The 23,479-nt window shown below is 41.2% G+C and overlaps 1 protein-coding gene across 2 annotated transcripts in view; it reads right to left on the reverse strand.

The window, feature by feature from the left end:
* The window catches only part of Ap1s3 (adaptor related protein complex 1 subunit sigma 3), a 61,994-nt gene that overhangs the window by 32,722 nt on the left and 5,793 nt on the right, over window positions 1-23,479 (reverse strand). The gene's annotated exons all lie outside the window — the stretch shown is intronic.

Below are 23,479 nucleotides of genomic sequence, written 5' to 3' on the forward strand. Positions count from 1 at the left end.
CTGAGTAGCTACTAGATTCTTGGACTTTCCTCTCATAACTAGTCATGTTGGACCAATAATTTCCCATAGACAGACAGACAGACAGACAGATAGACAGATAGATATTCATTCTATAAGTTCTGTGACTCTAGAGAATCCTGAAGTTCTGTGACTCTAGAGAATCCTGACTAATACACTAATGTAATTGGGGCTGAGAGATAGCAACAAAAAAGGAAGAACGTGGACTTCTTTTCTTACAAAAAAAAAAAAAAAATGCTTTCAGCTTTTACTGCTTTCTTTCTTTCTTTCATGTATTTGTTCAGCAAGTATTTACTAATGCCTGCTATACACTGGGTACTATGCCATGATATCAGAACACTACTAAAAAACAGAATGGACCAGATTCTCCTCCCAGCAGAGATTCTAATGGAAAGAGGTAAAATCTCTATATTCTGAATCACACCCAAGCATGATACGTGCAAGCAGGAGCTGTTGAAGAGAAGGTGACCATGTCTGAAAAATGAGGTAACTCATAAGGAAGTAAATGACAGGCAGGCCTGGTAATGCAGTCCTGTGATCCTAGCTTAGGTGAGAAGGGGGTGATATCAAGCACAGCCTGAGATATTTGAGGAGTAAATGACTCTCAATCTAAGACTTCAGAGATGAAAAGAGTCATTAGCCAAGTGGAAAAGAAGGAGCATAAAGGCAAAGTAAGAGTGATCTAAGGAAACTGTGAACAAGAGAGACAGGAAAAAAAAAAAGAGAGTGCATGGCACCTGAAAAGGCAGAGCACATGGCAGTCAGAGAAGATGGACATATCCCAGAAAGGTCTTACCTGGAAGAGGCTTGGACTTCAGGCTAAATCAGCAAGGCAATAAAGAAGTACCAGGATGGAGGAATAGGAAGCAGTGAGGATAGCTTCTATCAGCAGGCAAAGCACTGTGGGAATTCTGAGCTATGTAAGAACAGAATTATGGGACTTGGTTGATCATGAGAAAGAGAGACAGAGAAAAGTCAAGAGTAAGTATCAAGAGTCCCAAGCATGGGGGCAAATTTTCTGACAAACCAAAGGGAAGGAACAGTCATGGTGATAGGCATAGAGCTCAAACCAGGTAATATCTCAAAATCCTTTGGGAAGTGAATATTGTTTTCCAGCAAGCTCATTTCTTCTCCCTATCACATTGCTGGAGCAAATCTGCCCCCCCCAAAAAAAACCTGTATTTAGCCTGTATTAGATTAAAGGTATCTCACTCCAAAACGAAAGTGTTTAAATGAAGGGGCCCAACTAGTTCCTTTAATTGAGTGGGAAAGCTAGTATTATTTGCCGGGTGTATTGCAACCTGTTGAGCTGACTGCAGATAGGGCATTGTTCTTCAGGTTTCCAGCTTTTGTGAGCTATCATGTGTCTTGGTGTGGGCTTTTGGTGATGCTGACATTTTTGAGACATTTCTGCTCCTTTAACCACACTCCTGCAAGTAACCCAAATAAAATGCATTAGTTCAAAAGAAGGTTTACCAAAATACAAATATTTTGGGACTTTTTTGTTTGTTTGTTTGTTTTCTTTTAGCTTTTTTGGGGGGGTGAGGGAGGCATTGAGACAGGGTTTCTCTGTGGCTTTGGAGGCTGTCCTGGAACTATCTCTTGTAGACCAGGCTGGTCTTGAACTCACAGAGATCCTCCTGCCTTTGCCTCCCGAGTGCTGGGATTAAAGGTGTGCGCCACCAATTTGAGACGGTTTCTCCATCTTGACAGAGGAACATCTTTGCACAGTGACTGTGTCACACCCTAACCCTCCGAATCAGAGGTTGCAGACCTGGGCTGTCAACAAGCAGGAAGAATCACTAATTTGCTTCTCAGGTGATGAGCCCTGCTTGGCTCATCACTAAAGGAGCATAGTTGAGAGTTGGGGTTTCTAGATCAAAAGGAAGGAAGGAGAGTATTCAGAGAAAGAGTAAAGTCATAATCTGCAAACTGTGCTCAAATGTCCATCTCAAGTGTCTATACTTTCGAAAAGGCTTTAATTTCCAAGCAGTACACCCCTGTGCAGGCAACTGTACAGTAAAATGAAAACTAACCAAAACCAGCTGGAGGCAGGCTTCAAGTTCATACACATACTACAAGCCCATGAGATGAGCCGGTGAAAGAGAATTCATGAGTCAACCACGGTAGAAACTGTGTGTGGATGCACATGGAGACCTCAGGCTGACCTTGGGGATCACCTTGGTCCCTCTGCCACCATGTATTCACTAAAGCAGGGTCTCCCAGTCAAACCCAAAGCTCCTATGATATGACCTACCCCTCTAGTCATTTTGTGTCGGGGCTCTGTGGTCTCCACCTGCCTACCCACATTTACAAAGAGATTTTCTTTCTCTTGCTTGAATGGCAAGCTCTTAACTACTGAGCCTTCTTTTTAATTACTTCTTTCTTTGTGGGGCGAAGGTTCCAGACAAGATTTCTTAAGTGTAACAGCTCTGGCTGTCCTGGAACTCACTTTTTGTAGACCAGCCTGGCCTCGAACTCATACTGATCCACCTGCCTCTGCCTCCCGAGGGCTGGGATTAAAGGTGCCACCACCGCCCAGCTTCAGTACTCATATATGAAAATGAGTATTTTTACCCTTATGTTTATAGAATCCAGTGCTGTACTGTTGACAGTAATAAAAAAAACATTTAGTTTCCAACTTTATTCTTCTGAATAAATAATGTCAGTAAATCTACACATCTATCCAGCATCATTCTAAATGATGCTACCAATATACATTAATGCTTCATTGTGGTTCAGAATAAAACCTAACATCTTGTATTTTTAAAATGAATTTTGAAAATAACTGGCCTTTCTCAAAGGTCTCCAACTGTTTGGTTTTAAATGATAAATTTAAGTTTCTGGGAGCTAAGGTTTGGCTTTGTTTTTATTTTAACTGTGTATTATATATAATTTATTTATCTTCCTTGGAATTTAACAAATTATAGTGATACTGATGTTGAATTTGAATAGTTTGTGCCTGCAGTACTCTGAGCATATGAAAAGCCTCTATTTCTAATGCCAGTTGGCCTAGGAAAGCATCAAAAGCCATTCAAAAGAGTTGGCACTCAAAAAAAAAAAAAAAGAGTTGGCATTCTTGCTAAGCAGAAATTTTACCAAATTACAGAGAAATAAAGAAAGCCAGCCAGAAAGAACATCTAAACTGTAAACTCCAGAAAAATGAAAATTAGAGCCTGGCACGATAGCTCAGCTCACACTTGTAATCCCAGCCCTCGGGAGTCTGAGAGAGGAAGAGGGTTACAAAGCCAGCCAGGGCTATACCGTGAGTTCCAGGCTAACCTATCTAGAGTATCAAACCCTATCCACAGAAGAGAGAGTCATTTTCATTCAGCGGTGTGGCCACCAGCAGGTTGTTCCAGTAGATGATTCCACCCATACACAGCACTAATTGGATACATTGGAAATAAAAAAAAAAGGTGCGGGGGGGGGGGGGGAGGGCAGACAGACAGAGAGAGAGGAAGGGAGGGAGGGAGGGAGGGAGGGAGGAGGGAGGGAGGGAGGGAGGTCTTATGATAAATATTTCTGCCAAAAGCCACCTGAGCCCCACCACCCCACCACCATTTGTGAGCTTTATGCCAGCCGCCCACCCGAGTTAGGCCCAAATGAATACACAGAAACTTGTATTAGGTTCAAATGCTGCTTGGCCAATGACTAGGATTCTCATCTGTTAGCTCAGTCTTAACTATCATAAACCTATATATTTTATAAGACTTATCTTATCGGACGCCTTATTGGTCTCCCTCCTTGCCTGTGGATCACATTGAGCCGCTGGAGCGGGAGCGGAGGGAAAAGAGAACCACTTCCTGTTTCTCCTTGGTTAAATATTAGTCTCCTTGGTCACTTCCTGCCTGGATCACCACTTCTCTACTACATTTCCCAGAATCCTCTTTGACTCCTAGTCCTGTCTAACTTGCTGTCTCATTAGCCAAACAGTATTTTATTCAATAATCAACAAGATAAACATACAAAGAAGTACATTCCCCATCAGGAAGGGAAGGAAGGAAGGATATGAAATTGGAAGGAGGACCTGCTGGTGTGAGAAATAGAGTGGATACATTGTGTGAAATTCTCAAAAAAATAAAATAATAGTAATAAAGAAAAATTTAACTTCACAACTCTGTGGGGGGGGCGGAATGCAGAATTAAAAAGACTAGATTTGGATACTCAGTAAGTTTCAGTTAACATGATATTAAATAGCATGCTGTTTAGACTGAAAAGAAGGAGAAGGAGAACCTGGAGTGTGGCCAGTGCTTACCCACAGCATGCACTTTGCATTTTCTGTCAGATTCCAGGAGGTGCTAGGGCTCAGAGTGTTTAGATGCAGTGACCCCTTTTCAGTTGGAACCTGTCTGGTTTCCTTTTATCTTGGCAGAAATGCCTGCTGGAGAGCTGTGTGGCTTCTTAAATGTTTCACACAAGTCTGTTTTGATTCTGTTTTTGTTTTAAGATGGATCTTAGTATGTAGCCCAGGCTGGCCTGAAACTCTGACCTGAAAAATCCAGTAATACTCCCTTTCTTACACAATAAACACAGTCTGTTTCTTCAGAAATGTGTGTTCTTATATCACCATTCATGTTATATACTGAACAACCATGCTCAAGTCTGCTGGCAGAATTATAAACTGATGATCCTTAGTGACTGTTTGTTTCAGTTGGCACAATCTCAAGGTCCATCCATGCTAAAGCATTTATCAGGATCCCCTTCTTTGGAAGGTTGAATACTGCTCCCTCATAGCTACGTACATTCCTTATCCATTCAGTAGTGAATGCACGGCTGAGTTGCTTCTATTCTACCTTTTGGTTATTGTAAATAACATTGCTATGAATATGGGTGTGGAAGTATCTCTATCAGGCCCTTCTCTGAATTCATCAAAGCATGTACCCAGAAATGGAACCGTACATCATAGGTAATTCTATATTTAATGTCTAAGGACCTTCTACACTGTTTTTCATAAGTGGCTCCACTATTTTACCTGCTTGCCCACAGTGCACAAAGGTTCCAAGCCCCTCATACTCTCATCAATACTTCTTCTTTTCTGCTTACATATGATCATCCATCTCAATGCCTGTGGTTCACCACCTACAGGTGGCTTTGACTACATTTCCCTAATGATTGGTGATGCTAAACATCTCTTATGAGTTTACCATTCCTTTGTATATAGTTTTTGGAGAAACAGCTACTTAAGCTCTTTGCTTTTCTTGGTGTCAATAGTTATTTGGGATGTAGACTTGGGCTTATGTCTTATGGCCTCTTGGACATGAGATGCAGAAAGTTGGAGTATATGATGTTATAGTTCTATGCATGATATCCTTTAAGTGGTGACATGTGTTTATTTTCTGCCCACTTTGAATCAATACAGCAATACCCTACAGCCTCAGACAACAAGGAGGCGCCATGGCATAACTGTTCAGAGTCTATCAAGAACTTTTCTATGAAGTCACTGACATCTCCAAACTGACTGACATCTCCAAGGGACCACATCTGAGATGATTCCACAGTCCCTTCCAACTGCCTCACATAAGGCAATGCTCAGCAATCATCAGTCATTTGCTACACATCCCTCAGAAACCAGATATGACAGACTAGCATGAATATGGTTAAGCTGACCAAAAACTTACCCAATTATATGCACGAGTGTATGCCTCCTTAAAGCAGGAGAGTTTACATGTTTTGTTTTACTGGTGCTGAAACAAATATGAGGTAATGGTAACAAAGTGGTGATATTTTGTTTATGACCTAGTAAAGCTTGCCTGAAGATCAGAGTGCAGAGCTAGGCCACTAGTTAGCCACACACTAGTTAAGAGCTAAGTCACTAGTTAGCCACACACCTAAGCCACTAGTTAGCCATAGAGGACAGGCAGTGGTGGCCTCACCTTTAATCCCAGCACTCAGGAGACAGAAGCAGATGGACCTCTGTGAGTTCAAGGCCATCCTTGAAAAAGATGAAACAGAGCTCATACCCTTGATCCCAGCACTTGGAATGACATGCCTTATACTAGAGAAGAATATAAGGTGGGAAGAGACAGGAATTTAGTGCAATCTGAGGTTTGGTGGAAACAGATGCAGTCTGGAGATGCAGTCTGAGGACAGGATTGCCCTTTCTATCTGAGAATTGGCAGATGTGAGAACTCTCTAGTGGCTGACTGCTTTGCTTTTCTGATCTTCAGCTTTAACCCCAATATGTTTCTTTGTTTTTATTATTAAGACCAACTAGAATTTGTGCGACATAACAGGGTCCCAGACCTTAGGCCACCAGACCTTAGCACCACTGACCCCATGATGGTAGTACCATTTGGGCCATAAAACTCAGCACGTACACAGCACCATCTGCCAAAAATAAACACAAAGACATAATCCATCACAGTCCATAGTTCTGGGCAAGTCTTTCAGGGGACTGACCTTGCTTTTTGGCTCCTGCAGTTCCACTTCTGGCTAACTGTTCTTGCTAACTAAAGTGTGTCGACCCAGAACATGCTGAAAAGCTCACCACAAGGAAGGCTCAGTGCTGCACTGGGATCCCAAACACCCAGTGTAGTCACCAGCTGACTAATAACGACTTTCTGTTGTTCAAACAATCTTCTCTGGTGGATTCCCCACAACAGTAACTAAAACTGAGAGAAATGAAATAATCCAAGCAAAATCATCCAACTATAAACATTGAAACAGCAACCAGGTAGAAGGGCAGGAGATTCCCCAGTTCTGGATATTTTATGCACTGTCAGTGTTTAGAGGATAGAACTAAATCAAGTGTGATACAACCCAGAACATCCTTTGTAAACTATTTTCCAAAATACAGACACTATGAGCACAAACATGTGGGGCAGCACACAAATGCACAGAATGAGAAGTAGCTGCTTTGTGCAAAAAAAGAGTGAGAAGAGGCCGTCCTTGCATCACAAAGGTCCAGAGTTTAGAACCCAGGCACTATCCTGGCTCTCCTAAAGAATTCCCAATGATGCTGAAACTCAGAGACATTCGGTACACCTGCACATCTGTAAGCGTGTGTGTCGAAACACCAGGCCAAGTTCCTGGCATGCACACTGGATCTCTATGTTTCTATAAATTCACTTGAAATTTTTGCAAAAAGCAAAAAGAAACTACAGAGCATTTTGTGCACAATTCGTGTCCCAATTTTCTAAGCATAAGGCTCTAAGATGTGCTATACTATGTACAGACTTACTTGAACACTTCATTTTCCACATACTAGAGGCTTCAAGAAATGTAAATGGCCTAGCCTCTCCAAGTATGAGAAGTCTTGCCCTTATCTGACAGTGAGGAGTATGCTTAGCAACACAGAGAAAAATTGCTAGGAAGAGGGTCCAAGTGCATAGCAGGCATCACTGGGAGCCATGCCCTACACTTTGTTTTCCTTGTCAATCATAGGTGGTGGCTGTTCTCCACTTCTCATTCTGCTCTGCCCTATCTAGTTCACAGTGCCCACAGTTTAGTGGTGGAAAAGGCTGGCCTTCTCACTCTGCTGAGAGCCTGTATCATTTATTACAGAAGTAGCAATTAATACTCTAGGCATCAACCCACCAGAATTAACTTCTGATGAAGAATTTTTAAAAAGAACTTTTAGAGAATTTTTAAGAAGAACTTCTAAAGAGGACTTTAAGAGAGAGCTATTAGAGGAAGAACTTTTGAAGAGAAAAAAAAATTTTTTTTCAAGACAGGGTTTCCTTCCCTCCCCCCCTCCCTCCCTAGTTTTAGAGGCTGTCCTGGAACTAGCTCTTGTAGACAAGGCTGGTCTCAAACTCACAGAGATCCTCCTGCCTCTGCCTCCCCAGTGCTGGGATGAAAGGCATGCACCACCACTGCCTGACTTGAGGAGAAATCTTAAAGAGAACTTTTGAGGGAGAACTTCTGGGAAGAACATTTTTTTGTAGAATAAAGAGCCACAAGAAGAATTACACGTGTATTACCTGATTCGTTCGCCCTCAGATCATTTTAGAAGCCCAATCCACCTGTTGTAAGTCTCCTGCCTGACTCCTCGTTGCCACTCCTCACACATCACCTAGCTTGGAAACCAACCATACTTGAAAGTTTAGAAGGTAAACCATCTCGAGTGGCTCTGTGTATGAGATAAGTTTTGAATTTTACTGTTCGTGGGAACACACATTATTTACAAAACATTCTCCTTTCCCAAAGCTAGTAACTCTTAGTTGTCTTTAATCAAAAAGAGGCTTTTATATGAAATTAAAGATAATCACAAGGGTTAAGGAGATAGCTCAATAGGTACACAAGCATGAGGGCCTGAGTTCAAATCCCCAGCATACACATAAAAAGCCAGGGTTGACTACAGGTGCATCTATAATTGAAGTATGTGGGTGGGGCATAGACAGGAGTATTGCTGGAGCTTGATGCCTACCATCCTTGTTCCAGGCTATGTGAAGGGAATCAGATGGAGAATGACAAAGCAGGATGCTGATGCCTCTCCAGCAAACAGAAATTATATACATATATACATATATATATATATATGTATGTATATATATATATATATCCTGAGTTTATATTTATATGTATATATGTATACAAATAGATATAGATATATAGATATGGATATAGATATAGATATAGATATAGATATATCCTGAGGCTGTATGGGAGAGTTCTGGCTGACAGTAAAGGCAAAAACCTAATCATTTTTTAATAAATACTGACAATTCTTTAAATATTGTTTTACTATAACACTAAGGACACAACCATTAGTCCTTGCTTGGTATGTTTTAGTCCAGACTCTGACAGACTGGCAACACACCATTTTGAGACAAAGAGCCTGAAGGGGCTACTTCCAGAAGCATCCGTGGTTGACTTTGGAAACAGTCCAAGAAAAGCATAAGGACAGAGTTAATTCCAGGCAGACTGAAGTTATGGTTGTCTAGAGTGTGACCCAATTCCCAAGCTCTAACAGTTCCTCTTCTAACTTTATGAACTGTCTATAGATTCTGTGGACTATGCCCTATCCTACATGGAATGCATGCATTGATCTGTAAAACTAGCACAACATGTGAACCCTGTAAGAAATTTGAAGTTGGTGGGTCCTGATTTTCGATAAAATCTAAATGCTTTTAACTCCACAGGCAATAACTCAAGCCTATGAACGACACCTCCACATACTACACTGCATTCCGTGCAGTGTAATGCTAGCAGAGTGAACCTTATCACCCCTGGGCCCATTGGTTTCATGAAGAATGCAAGAAATGCAACGTAACACACTTGATGACAAACTTCTATGACAGGGAGTGGATGGGTGCTCCATCCAACCTTGTGTACTTGAAGACCAACAAAAACTACTTTGCACATTTCTCAAAAGCAAATCAATAGACTGGAGATCCCTTTTTGAGTAAAACCAGGTTCCAGTCCGTAAACATAAAACACTGCTTAGAGAAGAGTCATTGGTTAGTCTCAGTCATTACAATCACCACAACCAATATTGCAAGGAACAGTCAGTGGGTATGGACAAGTGGCTGTAGGTACAGTCCCATGTGATGACTGAGCTAAAGGCAGATTGCTTGGTGTGTTTTAGTGGCAGATTCCAAAACCACATTACCTAACTGTGACCTGAGGGCTTTCCACCATCCTAGTACTCATACTTGCCAGCAATGTAGTGCTGTCTTCACATCTGTGTTGTATGAAAGGGACTGTTAATTGCCACACCAAATCCAGTAGATTCTGTGTGGCAAGTTCCATAGACTGAGGCAATAACTTCAAAAGAAAGAGGTCTCTGGAAATGGTTGTGGAACTCCCTGCTGGAGAAAAATGTTGAGCAATAGTTCTCATGGCAATCTCTGTTCTTCTATTCTTTTCTCATATTAACAAAATGTTCCTGAAAGCCTATGCTGACATTTAAACAAAAGATATAAATGACAAACTGTCCCCCTGAGACGTGGTCACTGACCATGACCTCTTATCCAGGAAAACCAGTGCTTTTCAAATCATTCACGTCATTCACATACGTACAAATAAGTATTGATAAAAACTTTCCCAACAATAAAAAATCATATGGCTATACATGCGTAATCAAGAGTGGCTTTAATATTTGGTAAAGTAAGCTTTCTAATAAGAAAGCTTTTTGATAAGAAAAAGTCAAAATAGCTCAGTATTTCAAAGACTCACAAGAACTAGGCAACAGATATCAAACAATTGTGAACTAGGTAAGAGTGTCAAACAACTGGCCATAAAAATTTATTAGCCTGTTCTTAGAAATAGGTGGTTAGCTGCAGTTAGCCTTGAATGATTTTTTATTATTTTTATTAGCCTTGAATAGGTTGTGTGTTACTATGCCTAGTAATGATGATGTCAACTGTCTGCTTCACTGAACACAAACTCTGAGAAGCTTTGCTTTATCTTGTATAAAAAGCCTTGCTAAAAAGCTGCAAAATACACTCAGATTCAAACTGCGTCTGTGTTTGTTTCTGTTTGTTACCGCTGAATCCTTACCCACCTAGTCTTCGAGAACCCTCATCCCAGGGACCCCCATACCTGGCTGGGGTGGTCCATGGCAGCTAATCACCAACACAAGCCTTTGAGTGACAGTCATGTAGATGCAGAGCCCCAGAATCAGCACACCACAGATTGTTCACAAAAGACTACAGATAATCTCACATAATTTCACATTGAATTTTAAAAAGCTAATAGGCAGTGAGATTAACCTCCTGTACAAGAAACGGCCCAATCAACAGGAACACGGTGTGATCACAGTGTGTCTTAGAGTTTTATTTCTGTGAGGAGACACAGTAACTCTTGTAAAAGAAAAGATTAAATTGGGGCTAGCTTACAGTTTCTGAGGCTTACTCCATTATCACCAGGGCAAGAAGCATAGCAACATGCAGGCAGACACGGTGCTGCAGAAGGAGCTGAAAGTTCTACATCTCCATCCACAGGCCACAGAAGAAGACTGTCCCCCACTGGGCATGGCTTGACCTCAAAGCCTGCCTTCACAGTGACACACTTCCCCCAACAAAACCACACTCGTAATAGTGCCCCTCCTGTTGCAGGATATTTGATTGCACTGTGAAACCTGGGACTGTGTTAATAAAAAAACTGATGTTGGATCAGGGGGTGGAGCCAGCAACTAGTTGACAGGATTTAGCCATGGAGAGTACAGAGAAGCCAGGAAGACAGAGAGACACACAGGAAGGAGCAGAGAGAGACTAAGAGTTTTGCAGTCTTTTTGGTTTGGATTGGCTGAAGAGATGTTCTCTTACTGGGCCTACAGCCAAAAGGGAAGTAAGCTGGTTGCTATTTTGCCCCTCTGATCTAGCAGGTTTTTACCCCAACATCTGGTTCCTGAGTTTTTAATTGGTAAAAAGAAGAATAGAGACTTAGTTAAAAACTGTATTTGGCAGCAGCTGCAGAGCCAGGGCAGGCTAAGGACTGAGCAGTGGAATGCTTATAGAGAAGCTGCAGGGTCACAGACAGTAGTTAAAATATCATTAGATTCAAGTGTAGATGCTAAACCAATGGTAAAACAACACCATACCTATTCAAACCACCAAACAGTACAATAAGACAGGGCTGGGATGATAATCAGACAAATAGCCCTGGAATGGAGCCTACTAAGGCCTACCTGAAGACAGATGCGTTCATGGCTGGAAAAGGAGGCTTACCTGGAAGTATCTGTGAACACATCTCCAGGAGACATGTGTCTATTACTGTGAAGAGACACGGCAACCATGGCAACTCTTTTTTGTTGTTATTGTTTGTTTGGTTAGCTGGTTGGGTATTTTTTGAGATAGAGTTTCTCTGTGTAGCTTTGGCGCCTATCCTGGCACTCACTCTGTAGACCAGGCTGGCCTCGAACTCACAGAGATCCACCTGCCTCTGACTCCCAAGTGCTGGGATTAAAGGCATGCACTACCAACACCAGGCTCCATGGCAACTCTTATACGAGAAAGCATTTAACTGGGAGCTTGCTTTCAGTTTCAGAGACCTAGTCCATTATGATGGCAATCCATCATTTCGGGTAGCATGGAGGCAGGGAGCATGCCAGCATGCAGGCATGGTGCTTGAATAGTAGCTCAGAGCTACATCCTAATCATCAGGCCAAGAGAGAGAAAGATACTGGGCCTGGCTTGTGCTTTTGAACCTCAAAGTCCACCCCCATTGACACACTTCCTCCAAGAAGGACACACCTGCTCCAACAAGGCCACACCTCCTAATCCTTATAATCCTTTCAAATAGTTCCACGCTCTGGTAACTAAACATTCAAGTATATAAGCCTATGGGGGGAAGGCATTCATACTCAAACCATCACAGGTGTCCTCACTGACCATGAAATTTAGCTTTTATTGACATGTTTACCTAGCGTGGAGATAGATGCAACCAATGAGTTAGAAATCACCTCCCATTATTGCTACTCTGACTACAATTTCTCCCCAAAAAAGTTCTGACTTTCCCACAGAGACTCAAACATGTAGAACAAATAATGGGAGCATCGTGCTCCACATGGCAGTGTATTCACCAAGAAGTGGCCCATCACATAGCCAGCATAATGCTGGTACTTTCTTATGTGTTACACTGCTAGATCCACACATCTACCCATATGTGACGCTGAGGACAAAAACATACCAGTATTAAGAGTTGCCCCCCCCCACCCCCAGCCTGCCCACCACTGAAGGGCTAGTTATTGAGCAAGACTGAACTCTTTTAGGTTAATAAAATATACACAACAATGAAGGGCACTCTGGAAGAAATGGGGCATTTGTGGACTTTCTGAAAATATATGTAAAATCCAGATAATTATAACCATTGCTGTAGAGAAATAAATCTGAAATTGTAGTAGGCTTTTTTTTTTAATTAATACAAAGTTTCAGTATATAACCCAGGCTGGCCTAGAATTAGTGATCTTCCTGCCTTAGCCTCCTGAGCACTGGTATAACCACTTCATCTTCCTGTGGATTTTCAAAGTTTTCTTATCTTACAAAAATCCTGAGAAATAATGGTTCCTTAAAGATGACATTAAGCGTCATTCGCATATGCTTTCATTATGGGGAAGTATTTCAACTATTTTAATTTCATTAAAGCCATCCCAGGACCAACTAGTTGATAGTGCAGCAGGCCTCACACCTAAATTCCATTATTTGATTCCTTCTAAGGCCTTGTTCTGCCCTTATTATGTGCAGTAAGCGTCTTACTCAGACCTATTAAATATTCAAATTCCATGAAGTGTTTTCTGGGAGAAAGCCACAGATGTTGTCAAGTCCCTTTTGCTGGAAATGATCATTCCCTCCATCGCTCCACAGAAAGTATTTTCTCACTTCTCTCCCTTGCCAAACACTCTAAATAACCACTTTAAAAGGCAGCAATCTAACCTAATTTTAGCGATGTGTAGTTGCAGAATAAATCATAAAGTCATAGGCACCCAAGAAATTAATTTTAACCGTTGGCAGTAAAGCTGGCATTTAATTATCAATCATGCAGGGGTGTTAAAAATATGTTAGTTTTCCACAGTTAACAAAAAAGGAATTTTGAGTTCTCCATCCCCTGGTCAGGTCACTTTTGCTCCAAGTCCTAAATTTTTTGCTTCTATATCCAAGACTCTAGAATATGACATTTGCTATAAGCACATCAATAACTACAGAATGGTCTATTCCAGTCTCTCAATTCTTATCAATAGTATACAAGTATCTTCACTAGTTATAAAAATAACTCAGAAGTTGGAAAAATAGTTCATTGGGTAAAGACACTTTCTGCCAAGCCTGAGGACATAAATAGACACACACAGAATAAATAAATTAATTAAGCTTAGAAAAAAATGAAATTTAAACATTGGGGGATTTTTAAGCCTTATGTAACTTTGACTAGATTTAGTTTGGTCTTTAAAAGACCAAACTTTCAACCCTGGAACTAATTTATGGCAGAAGAGATTGCAACAGTGTAAGTTTTACTTGTGTGATGCTTGATATTCTCATTGTGCCATAATTTGCTTTCTCTCATGATTTAAAATGCACTTGTGATATCACTTTACAAATACATCAGACTACCACATTATTTCAATGTTTAAAAAGGTTTGTATCCTAGATCTAAAGTGGCATCTTGCAACTGATACACCATAAATGTCTTTTCCAAATGTGATTTTCTTGGTGGGGGGGTTGTTTTTGTTGTTTTGGTGGGTTTTTTTGTGTGTTTTTGGTTTTCTTTTTGTTTGTTTTTTGCTGTTTTTTTGTTTTGTTTTGTTTTGTTTTGTTTTGTTTTTTCAAGACAGGGTTTCTTCATATAGCTTTGGCTGTCCTGGAACTCACTGTAGATCAGGCTGGCCTCGAACTCACAGACAGCCATCTGCCTCTGCCTCCCAAGTGCTGGGATTAAAGGCATGCACCACTGCCCACTGTTTATACAAGGCCCCAGAATTGAAGTTTCCATATTGCGCCCATGATGCTTCAAAACATCTCACTTTATTATTATGCTAAATAGGTTTAATGGTTTGGAATTCAATAGGCCTGGACTGATTGATATAAAGCCATGCAGTAAGTATTCATTACATGCATTTTCTTTCAAGGTTGCTGTAGGCAAAGATAAATTCAAGTCTGTCTGAGTTGCAGGTGTGGTTGTCCATTGTACCTAGTAAAACAGAAAGCAAACATCACACTTTTGGAGTCTCCAGCCAGGAACAGCCAAACATCCATATATAACTCCCTATATAATTTCTACCTTCAGAAACAGTGGAACTGTAGGCGAGGACTCTGTTTGGTACCTGACCCAATCAGGGTTATCTCACTGCTTATATCCCATACCTACAAAATGAGGACTCTCAAATTTAAAAATATATATTAGCCAGATCTTTTGAAATTTTACTCTCATTCAACATCCAAATGGCTACACTTGTTTTTTATTTTAAATTTATTTTATTTTATTTTATTAGTTCAAATTAGGAACAAGCTTGCTTCAGATGTCAATCCCTTCTCCCTCTCCCTCCCCTCCCCCCAACATCCCACCTGCCCTTAGCGATCCCCCCTCCACTCCCCAGGCAGGATAAGGCCCTCAAAAGGGGTTCCCCAAAGTCTACCACATCATCCTGGGCCAGACCTTGGCCCTACCCCCATGTGTCCAGGTCAAGAGAGCATCCCTTCACAAGGGATGGGCTCTCAAAATCCGTTCTTTTTTTTAAGACCTTACATATTTAATACAGTGCGTTACCTCTGTACAAATGGAAAAAAATTAAGTTCAACATTTCTAGACCAATATGGCTGTTAATTTTTGTACAATGCCAACTCAACATGGTAAACAGGGATACTTTTTTCCAAAGTTGACAGCACAGCTAAAGTTTCCAAAAATTCAAATTATATATGTATATATATATATTTATATTTATATAAAAAGACCAATAATGGCAGTATGTTATGCATCAATAGCAGCAACAGCTTTTCCAGGTTCTGCAGTCATTTGAACAAAATTGTAGAGACATCCAGCACTCTCCATTTAAAAAAAAAAAAAAGTAAAAAACAAAATCCCAGAAAAACAGCACAGTTCTGTTACTCTTGTGGTACCTGGCACCATTTTTTTTTTTTTAAATTAGCTTCTCAATCATCATCTGGAAGGAAACCATTCTGAGCAACATCATTAAAAACAGCTCTGATAAAGCATGGTCACTACTATGTATCATAAAGCAGGTCCACATATGAGTAAGTACATATCATATTTGTCTTTTTGTGATTGGGTTACCTCGCTCAGAATGGTTTCTTTGAGTTCCATCCATTTGCCTGCAAATTTCAAGATTCCATTGTTTTTTTCTGCTGAGTAGTACTCCATTGTGTAAATGTACCACATTTTCTGTATCCATTCTTCAGTTGAGGGGCATCTAGGCTGCTTCCAGTTTCTGGCTATTACAAATAATGCTGCTATGAACATCGTTGAACAGATGTCCTCATTGTATGAATGTGCTTCTTTTGGGTATATGCCTAGGAGTGGAATTGCTGGATCTTGTGGTAGACTGATTCCCATTTTCTTGAGGAGTCACCATACTGATTTCCAAAGTGGCTGTACAAGTTGGCACTCCTACCAGCAGTGGAGGAGTGTTCCTCTTTCTCCGCATCCTCTCCAGCAAAAACTGTCATTGGTGTTTTTGATTTTAGTCATTCTGACAGGAGTAAGATGGTATCTCAGAGTTGTTTTGATTTGCAATTCCCTGATGGCTAAAGATGTTGAACACTTTCTTATGTGTCTTTCAGCCATTTTAGATTCCTCTATTGAGAATTGTCTATTTAGTTCTGTACCCCATTTTTTAATTGGATTGTTTGGTGTTTTTGAGAATAGCTTCTTGAGTTCTTTGTATATTTTGGAGATCAGCCCTCTGTCAGATGTGGGGTTGGTGAATATCTTTTCCCAGTCTGTGGGCTGTCATTTTGTCTTGCTGACTATGTCCTTTGCCTTACAGAAGCTTCTCAGTTTCAGGAGGTCCCATTTATTAATTGTTGATCTCAGTGTCTGTGCTACTGGTGTGATGTTCAGGAAGTGGTCTCCTGTACCGATTAATTCAAGGGTATTTCCCACTTTATCTTCTAGTAGGTTCAGTGTGGCTGGGTTTATGTTGAGGTCTTTGATCCATTTACTTAAGTTTTGTTCAGGGCGAAAGGCTTGGGTCTATCTGTAGTCTTCTACATGTTTGCATCCAGTTATGCCAGCACCCTTTGTTGAAGATGTTCTCTTTGTTCCAGCGTATATATTTGGATTGTTTGTCAAAAATCCGGTGTTCGTAGGTGTGTGGGTTAAGCTCAGGGTTTTCAACTCTATTCCATTGGTCTACCTGTCTATTTTTGTGCCAATATCAAGCTGTTTTCAGGACTATAGCTCTGTAATAGAGCTTAAAGTTAGGGATGGTGACGCCTCCAGAAGTTCCTCTATTGTACAGGGTTGTTTTGGCTATCCTGGATCTTTTGTTTTTCCATATAAAGTTGAGAATTGTTCTTTCAAGGTCAGTGAAGAAATGTGTTGGGATTTTGATGGGGATTGCATTGAATCTGTAGATTGCTTTTGGTAAGATTGCCACCAAATGGCTACACTTTTTCTCAGGCTCTAAACATCTAGGGATTTGGGAGTGTTACTTTGTTTTCAGGGAGAGAAGGCAGTGTTTACTAAACACAACTCTTGTGTATAGTCACACCAAATTCCTTGCAGGCCCCAAAACACATCTTGCTAGAATCCAGTTTGCTGCCCAGGTTAGCTGGCCCCTTTATGTCTGAAATACAGTCCTCACCAGTCCAAACCTATAACAACTTTTAAGACCCTGACCATACCTTTATTTTATACTATTTAAAGATATCCATAGTTTAGGATGGTACTCAAGCTGTTCCATTCACAGATCTTTTCCTCCACATAGGAGAAGGTGGCTCTGTTTCTTTTTATTGATAGCAGTTTTGCAGTATAAGAGATGGAACTCAGCTTCACATACACTATACACATATACTGTGTGTGTGTGTGTGTGTGTGTGTGTGTGTGTGTGTGTGTGTGTTTATGAGATGTAAGTATGCATACTATGGCATGTATGTAAAGGTCAGACAACAACTTTGGGTGTTGGTCCTCACCTTCTACTCATGTGAAGTAAGGTTTCCTTGTTGTTTTCCTGCTGCCAAGCCAAGCTGGCTTATTAGCTTCTTTGTCTGTCTCCACCTCCCATCTTTAAAAGAGCTGGGATTAGAGATGCTCCGACTTCTTACACAGGTTCTTCTGGATTTACATTTCCTTAATAAGCATTCCTCTGCTTTATATTCTATTTGCTTTATATCCCTACTCGCCCACATTGCAGACACTCTCTAACATGCATTCTTTTCTGAAAAACTGAAGGCGGGATCACCTCTCCCTTCAGGGATCAGCCCAAAGTCTGAATTTACCATGTCCTCCCTAAATCTCTGTAATAATTAAAACGAGCTTCATACTTCAGAGGCTAATCTCCCACCTCTGTGCTAGTCTAGCTGGCAATGCACAGGAGTGACCACCCCTGAACACCATGATGAGCTTCTGATAACTGAGAGACGATCTTACAATTATGGCCTCATCCTAGCAACAGTGGCCGTTGAGAACAGAAGACAGTCAAGGGGAAAATTCCCTGACATGTGATAAACACAGTCATTCTCCATTTATCATGTCTCCTGGACAAAGTGAGCAACCCTGACTATGTCAACACCTGTTGTTTGATCTGATTTTATGATCTGATTAGATTTTCTCTGGAGGTCAATGAGAAGCCAAACATCTTTGTATTTTGTCCTTTTTCAAATCATTCAAGAAAGGAGAAAGACATTGGAAATATAAGTTAGAAGTCCCAGACAATTTTCAGGCCAACTTGAATTGGAAAAACAAAACAAAAACAAGAATAATTTGAGACCCTTTTCCTATTTCTCAGCAATGCTTATTTGCTCATTCCTTCTTTTAGAGATATATATTTTTTAATTGTGTGTTGGGGATGGGGTATGTGCCTATGAGAGCTTTTCTACAGAGGCAAAGGAATTTATTAAAAAAAAAAAAACCCACAGAACTAGACTTACAGATAGTTGTGAACTACCCAGTATGGGTACTTGAAACTGAACTCAAGCTTTCTGCAAGAGCTGCCTCATCTCCCCAGCTCCCAGTTTGATTTTTTATTTAATTTCTTATTTAATTATCCTTAACATTAAATTTTTAAACTTTGTTCAGGAGACCATACTTAATAGGCTAAACTCACCACTCTACACAGTAATGAGCATTTAAATGTTTATTAGGAGCTTTGATCTCCAAGGCTGGGGAAATGGCTCCAGAGGGAACTCATGCAGCGTGGCCAGGGCACAGTGAAAGAAAAATACTAATTCTATTCCTACTTCAGATTACTTGGCACTCATCCAAAAAAGGTATGCCTTGACAGGGATTCTTCAGTTGCACACAAAATATGTGCACACAAAAAAGAGGTGGACAGTGGCATATCCACCCCTGCACTCAAAGTTTGGCACCAACAGAATTCAAGCTGTCACCTCATTACCGACATCCCAGACTGCACCTGTTTGTCTCACAAACACTTTTCAATATGGACGACATTTATGTTTTGTTTTGTTTTTAGAGATAGGATCTTCCTCCTCATCCCAGGCCAGCCTGGTACTCACCCTTAACCCAGGCTGGCCTGGAATGCATGGCAACCCTCCAGTCTCCATCTCTCAAATTCTTTGATTAGAGGAATGAGCCTCCATGCCTGGCTGCATTCTTAAGGCACTGAAACCATTCGATCAAACGTGTTTCGAAAGCCTGGGTTTACACATACTGCACTTGGATCTGAGGATGCGATTGCATAGTAAAGAAACTGAGCCAGGACAAGTGACTTAGGCCTGTAATCCCATAACTCTGGAGGCACCCCAGGCCAGATCAAACATTCAAGGCCTGTCTGGACAACTTAGGGAGATGTGTCTCAAAATATAAAATAAAAAGAGGGCTGGGGACACAGCTCAGGGGTAGAGCACTTGGCTGCCAAATATAAACCCTAAATTAAATTCCCAGCATGGAAAGGGAGCTGGGGGAAGGAAGGGAAGGAACAGAGGGACAGAGGATAGAGGCAAAAGAAAGAAAAAAGCTCTATCTAAAGAGTTTTGAATCACTCTTTTAAATTGTGATATTCTTTAAAAAAAAAAAAAGGATTATGTATACAGTGCTCTGCCTACATGTATCTCTGTAGGCCAGAAGAGGGCGCCAGATCTCATTGCAGATGGTTGTGAGCCAGCATGTGGTTGCTGGGAATTGAACATCAGACCTCTGGAAGAACTGCCAGTGCTCTTAACCACTGAGCCATCTCTCCAGCCCAATATTCTTATAACACTTTTCCACACCTATGGTAGCCTATGATATTTCATTTATTTTATTTATTCAACTAATTTTATTATTATAAGTCATTCTATAATACTTCCTATTTCTCTTCACAATAACCCTACCTGGCACTTTGGAATGTGTTCCTGGTGCCAGGCACTGTACTAACTGAACTTGATAATCTCACCCAATGCTCAGGTAACCTGGAGCAGAGTCAACAAGGAACGTGAGATCAGCCTGGGGTTACACACAGGGACCGCGCTGCCTACCTAGCTCCCTCTCCACCGCATGGTGTCCACACCTTCCTTTAGAAGAGCACAGGCAGGAGTGTCATGAAGGGCCAGGAAAGATTCCCAGAGTGTGGCTTCCACAGGGAACAGACGGCCAAGTGTGTACACGCAGGAGCAGCTTTTCCGACAGCATGCTGGGCCATGAGACGGGGTTCTGACACTTCTAAGTAACATACTCATGCCATGCACCTCGCATAGCTTCACCTGCAGAATCAAATGTGCTATGCTCATTGTAGAGGGAACGAGCAAGGGGGAATAGGTGGGGAGGCTAAACAGCAGACATGAAACCTGAAGAAAGGCAATTCAGTGACCATCTGAATCTGTCACCTCACTCGTGCGTGCGTTCGTTCATGAGTGCATGTACACACTTGTGTATGACCGTGAGTCTGTGTGTCATGGAGCATGTGTGGAGGTCAGAGGACACCCAGTTCTCTGGCTGTTTTTCTTTCTCTTTCGTATGTCAGGCTAATTGGCCTGCAAGCTCCTGGGGATTCTCCTGTCTCTACTTCTCACATGTCTTATAAGAGCACTGGGATTGCAGGTTGTATTGGCTATGCACTGGCATTGATTTTTTAACTTTCTTTTTATTTATTCTCTATGTTTTTCATATCATGCATCTCCGTCCTATTCATTTCCCTGTGCCTTCAAATCTGCCCTCTGTCCTTGCAACCTCCCCCCCCAATAAAATAAAATAAAATTTAAGAGAAAAAAAAAAGGAAGAAAAAGAAAAGAGAAGGAAAAATGAATCTCATTATGAAGGTGTATTGTGACATAGTAAATCATGTAGTAAACCGTTTTATCCACATATCTTTACTTGCAAGTGTTCATTGCAAAGAGTCATTGATCTGGTTCAAAGCCTCTAGTTTCTGCTACACCATGGACGCTGGGCCCTCTCTGGAACTCCTCTTGGTTATCCTGCTGTTGCCCTGTGTTGTGGAGATCCTGCAGCTTTGGGTCTGTAGGTCAGGTCCCTTCACGTGCTCCAGCAGATTACAGATGGAGTGGATGTTGGGGGTGGGCTAACATATCACCCTGGTTCTGGGCCTGGGTAGTTTCAAGGTTGGTCAGCACACTAGCACTCCTTTGTCTTCACCACCAGGGTGAGCTCTCCTGCATTGCCCTGGCTAGTTCATTCCTTGCAGCACTGAGCAAGGGTTTGGGTCAGTTCTCCTGCTTTCATGTTCTCCCACACCTACACCTTCAGGGCCTGCTCTGCTGTGTTGACCAGGCAAGTACTGCAGCTAATGAGGGGCAGGGATAGCTCTCCTGCTTTTATGGCCTCAGGGCCAGCTCTCCCACACACCTCAGGCATTGATGGGGGATGGGGGGACAGCTAGGGCATATCTTCCCCCACCCATGCCATCACGTGACAGATGAGTAATGGGGACAGCTCTCCCATGCTCACAACTTCCCGGGCTGGCTCAGTCACACCTCTGCCAACAGGACTGGCTCTATTGTGCTGCACAGGAGAGATGCAAGGCCTGCTCTCCCAAGTGTTGCAACTGGTAGGGAACAGGAGCAACTCTCCCATCCTGCATTGGCTTTTTTATGTGCGTTCTACTAATGAAAACTTTGGTCTTCAAACTCGCATGGCTAACTCTGTTGCTTGCTGAGCCAGCCCAATAGATTCTTTTTGACTTTTTCTTGGAATGATTTATTTTTGTTTTGTTTCTGTTTTGTTTTTGAGATGTGGTCTCCCTGTGTAGTTCAGGGTAGCCTCTAACTAGCAATCCTCCTGCAGCATCCTCCCCAGTTCTGTGATTATGAGCATAGACCACCACACTATCTTAATCTTATAGGCATGTTCAGTGTCTTCTGAACACAGAAGCCAACATCAGAAGGTGTGACAAACATCTCTGTCATTCCTAAGAACAAATGAGAAATATCATGTGTCTCATTACCAAAAGTCTCTTCAGAGTCAGTAAGAGGGAACAAGGCCTTAGTTTTTGTTTTTGTTTTTTTTTTTTTTTTCACTCTCCTTCTCTGATTTCTCTCTCTTCTAAGATAGAAGGCAAGAGTCCTGCAAGTCTGGCCAAGAGACCAAAACAGGTGGACAAGTGAAGAGATAACAGATAGGACGTGTGTGTCCACATAAATGTACATGTGCACATATGTGAGTATACAAGTGTGCATATGTAATTTATGTAGCCTTTTCTGCTTACATCTCAACTCCAGTCATGCCCAGAACCAAGAAAGGGAAAAAAATTACAAAGTTTTTCTGAAAATATAACATTACCTTAAATTCATTTGTATATAACTTAAAATGTTTTATGTATGTATAAAAAAGAGAAATGCATGACAGAATATATAATTTTAAAAATAAATATTAAATGAATGTGAAAATCATAATATTAAACAAAATAAGCCAAACTCAGAGAGGCAAGTACTGCCATGTTTTCTCTCATTCAAAACTTAGATTTAACATTATGTGTGTGTTCAGATATGTATGCTTATAGGGCGCTCATAGGAGTGGAAGAAGAAATCTTAAAGAAGGTGGGAATAGAGGGTAACGGAGTCCACATGGGGACAAAGTGATGGGGCCAACTGAAGGAAGAAAGGGAGCAGCCAGCTGCAGAGTCTGCAAAGAGAATGAATAAGAAATGGTATCATGACACACATGTTTGGAGATGCTGTGATGAAACTTACTGCACCATGTACTAGACAAAAGCATTAACAAGATGGTAAAATTTAAGAAAATAGAAGAGATAGGCTCAAAAAACTGAAAAATAAAGTTTTTTTGTTTTACTTTGCTTTTGTCTGTTTGTTTTTTACCATTAGACACCTAGAGCCAATTCTCAGAAACAAGCACCTTCTTGTATATCCTGCTAGAACTTTTCAGTTCCTAAATAGTTGTATTTGTCTCCTTTTTATTCTATTTTCTTTTATGAGAGTATGTCTCACTATGTAGCTCTGGCTGGCCTAGAACTCACAGAGGTCCATCTGACTCTGCCTCCTGAGTGCTAGGATGAGAGACATGCACAATCACACCTTACAGTCTCTCTATTTCACACTTGTAAGAGTATCCATGTGTTCCTTTGGTTCTCTTGGTTCTTCTCTCTTGGCCTTTATTCTCTTGGCTCCTCTTCTCTCTTGGTCTTTATTCTCTTGGCTCCTCTTCTCTCTTGGTCTTCTCTCTTCATTCCCTCTCTTCCTCTCCTGCTCTCCCTGCTCTCCCCCAGAATCTCTCCTCTCATGGCCTGGTTCAGTCTGCTGGTCATGTCTAGTGTACTTTCTCTCCCTGCTCTGGACCCATTCAGATGCCTCTGGTAGAATTCTTCCTCATATCTACAATAAAAAAAAAAAAAAAAAAAAAAACAAACCTTCTCCTAACCATACCTAGGAGCAGTTATATTCTCATTTTCATTCATGCTTGTGTTTTAATATAAACATTCTGTTCCAAATCTAAA

Source organism: Cricetulus griseus, chromosome 2 (assembly GCF_003668045.3).
Source record: "Cricetulus griseus strain 17A/GY chromosome 2, alternate assembly CriGri-PICRH-1.0, whole genome shotgun sequence".
NCBI lineage: Eukaryota > Metazoa > Chordata > Mammalia > Rodentia > Cricetidae > Cricetulus > Cricetulus griseus.